Source organism: Octopus bimaculoides, chromosome 11 (assembly GCF_001194135.2).
Source record: "Octopus bimaculoides isolate UCB-OBI-ISO-001 chromosome 11, ASM119413v2, whole genome shotgun sequence".
Classification (NCBI taxonomy): Eukaryota; Metazoa; Mollusca; class Cephalopoda; order Octopoda; family Octopodidae; genus Octopus; species Octopus bimaculoides.
In genome coordinates this window covers 3,739,739-3,743,141 of record NC_068991.1, presented here as the reverse complement: position 1 = coordinate 3,743,141, position 3,403 = coordinate 3,739,739, and the positions used below count along the sequence as shown (strand labels likewise).

General features: G+C 41.6%; 1 protein-coding gene across 1 annotated transcript in view; it reads right to left on the bottom strand.

Moving 5' to 3' along the window:
* Window positions 1-3,403, bottom strand: part of LOC106879182 (actin, cytoplasmic 2) — a 27,779-nt gene that overhangs the window by 23,317 nt on the left and 1,059 nt on the right. The gene's annotated exons all lie outside the window — the stretch shown is intronic.

Sequence of the window (3,403 nt, the reverse complement as noted above, 5' to 3'; positions counted from 1 at the left end):
CCCCCCCCCCCCAAGCGGTCGCCCCCTTCAGAATTGCTCGCTATCTCCCTGATAAAAGAAGTACAAAGTCCAAACCACTAACAGCTCTCAGTCATATTCATTAACTGCTCGGCTTTAGTGCTGATAAATTAATTGAGCCGTTGCTTGGTAATCAAGATATGTTGTAATCAACAGTGCAATAAAAAGCGAGTCGATCTCATCGCCTGAACATTTAACCCCGATATTTGTTGTGGCTGGAAAAAACAGTTAAATTTCCCTCAAATCTCACTGGAATCGCATCCTGTTGATGAGAGTAGCTAAAAGAGAGGACAAAGGGTGATCAGATTGTGATGGCACCTTTTGGCGGCAGGCGCTTTATGTATTGAGGCAGCGAGCTGGCAGAATCGTTAGCACGCCGGGAGGAATGCTTGGCGGTATTTCGTCTGCCGTTACGTTCTGAGTTCAGATTCGACCGAGGTCGACTTTGCCTTTCATCCTTTCGGAGTTGATGAATAAAGTACCAGTTATGCACTGGGGTCGATACAATCGACTTAATTCCTTTGTCTGTCCTTGTTTGTCCACTCTGTGTTTAGCTCCTTCTGGGCAGTAAAGAAATAAGAAAAGTTAGCAGGCCAGGCGAAATGTTAGAGGTATTCCGTTTGCCGCTACATTCTGAGTTCAAATTCCATCGATGTCGACTTTGCTTTTCGTCCTTTCGAGGTCGATAAAATAAATACCGGTGAAACACTGGAGTCGATGTAATCGACTTGCACACTCACCCGAAATTGCTGGCCTTGTGCCAAAATTTTACGCCTATAATATTATTATTTTGCGCTTTTCGTAGCTGAGGTGTTTCACTCATGGAACGGTGCCGCTGGGCTGTAGAGAATTTAGCGGAGTCACTGACTCCGCACTCTGAAGCTACGAAGGATATCTTTCATAGTCTAATAAAGTGGGTTTAGTGACACTGCACTTTGATTAATGTAGACCAACACAGATCTGGATAACGTGTTGATTGGCACCAAATCTGATCAGGCTGGAGGCGTTCCATCTATGACTGTCCCATCTTATTTTTCAGATGTAGTGTATCTAAGGGTGCACTATTCAATATGTCCTTCCGTTTTTAACGGTAGGCTAGAATATGAAGGACATTTAGCTGCTATTTCCTGCATCTCAATCGACCACAAAGTGACTTCTTCTTTGACTTGCATTTCCTTCCTTCCTTCCTTCCTTGTAATTATTGCTTTTGTTGTTTTTGGTGCCGTTTTTTTTTCTTCTTCTTCTTCTTCTTCTTCTTCATCTCTCTCTCTGTTTGTTTGACCCTCTCTCCCCCTCCTCTCTCTCCCGTTGTGTGCCTTTCTGTTTGTCTCTCTTTCCCGTTCTCTTCTCTCTGTCTCTCTCTCTATCTCTCTCTTCCTTCTCTTTCTTTCCCCTATTCTCTCTCTTTCCCACTAGTTTTTCTTCCTTACTTTCTTCTCTCAACACCCCACTCTCCCCCACTTCTTATCCCCACCCCCATCTCACCCTTCTTTCTCTATCCCCGCTGTGTTTACCTCCACCACCACCACCACCACCACCATTGCCATTATGCTCCAACACTACATTAGCAACGCTTATCAATCACGTGATTAACTAGTTCACTCGGTCCATGCTAAGTCGATCTACTAATTAAGTAGGTTTTTACCGAATATTGATTCGTTAAGTTGGCACAATGCCATAAATGTGAGACTGGGGGGGCGCAAAGTTCAAATCAGGCCGAGGTCGACAATACTCTTTATCGGGTCGAGGTCGATCAAATAAAGTACAAGGCGAGTACCGGATCGATATACATACATACATACATACATACATACATACATACACACACACACACACACATACATACATACATACATACATGCATACACACATACGTATATACCTACATACATATATATGGCGCGTGTCCATTGTTTGACAACCGATGTTGCCTTGCTTACGTCCCCAAAACAGCGGTTCAGTAGACCAACCAAACTTTAAAATAAGTGCTGGAATCAATTTCTCTACAAGGCGGTGCTCCAGCATGGCCACAATCCAATGACTGCAACAAGTAAAAGATAAAAAAAAATATACATAATCTAATGCATCAGTCAATCGAGACTAATGACTGACTGACCTGAAAACTGTGTCAGTCAAAATTTAATTAAATACAAGTATAGTTAATAAAACGTGAACAAGTTTCGTTCCCATGGTTTCTTTTTTGGGGAAATTTCTAACTTTTAAATCCTAGTTTATTAATTTGTAAAACTTTCCATTAGAAATACGCCAGGAAAGTTTTTTATTTGATCTTCAGAGCGCCAGGAAAGTTTTTTATTCGCTCCGAGAAATCACAAAAGAGTCCATCATGAACTCGCTAGTCTAGAGTATTTATAAATACAGATTCTCCCAAACTATGCAACGATGTCTGTGTGTATGTATACATGTAGTTCCTTTCTTTTTCTTTTCCCAAGACAGTGTAACGTATGTAATTTGGGATTTTGGCTGCTACTTCTAGCAGCCCAGGAGACTTTGTAGCTTGTAGAGTTTCTCTCTCTTTCCCTCTCTCTCTCTCTCTCTCTCTCTCTCTCTCTCTCTCTCTCTCGAGTGTATTCTTTACTCTTTATTTCAAATTCAGTAACGTTCGTGATTTCTATGAAACTTTGGCTGCTATTTCTAGCAGGGCAACAAGAAACCATGTAGCCTGTTGAGTTTCTCTTTTCCTCTTTCTCTCGCTTTCAAGAGACCCTTTTTTTCCTCGACAAAACAATAACGTACGTGATTTGAATGGGATTTGAAATGGCTACTATTTTTAGCAGACCAGGAAACCCTATAACCTGTAGACTCTCTCTCTACCACTCTCTTAGTCTCTCTCTCTCTCCTAGTCTCTCTCTCTCCTGGTCTCTCTCTCTCTCTCCATGACTTTGTCTCTGGTGTCGTATTTAAAAACATGGCTTGGCTGAGAAGACAGTAACTATTGGTGTGACAGAGTCATACTTGACACAATTGTAGTATAGTAATTGTGCTAACACCAAACGCAACGGTAGTACCTACAGGGTTACTGCTGATTGTCTTGGCTTTAATTATGGGGGTGGCAACCGTGGTGCTCTAGTTTCCATCCGTTTTACTGGTCCTGGTGGAGGAGTTGTTTGGCCAGTATTAGAGTAGAATGGTTGGCCTTATTAGCAGGAGCAGCTAGCTACCACAGCAGCAGAAAAGTGGTTAAATAAATAGATATGGTTTATGGCTCTCTCGAAAGGTGGCGATGTTGTTGGTGGAGGTTTCTACATTGAGATGACAACTTGGAACTATGGAGAAGAGGTTAGCTAGGAATTAATTGATAAAGAGATAGAACTAAGTGCTAAGTTATGGAGCCTCGTTTTTTTTTTTTTTTTTTTTTTTTTTTTTT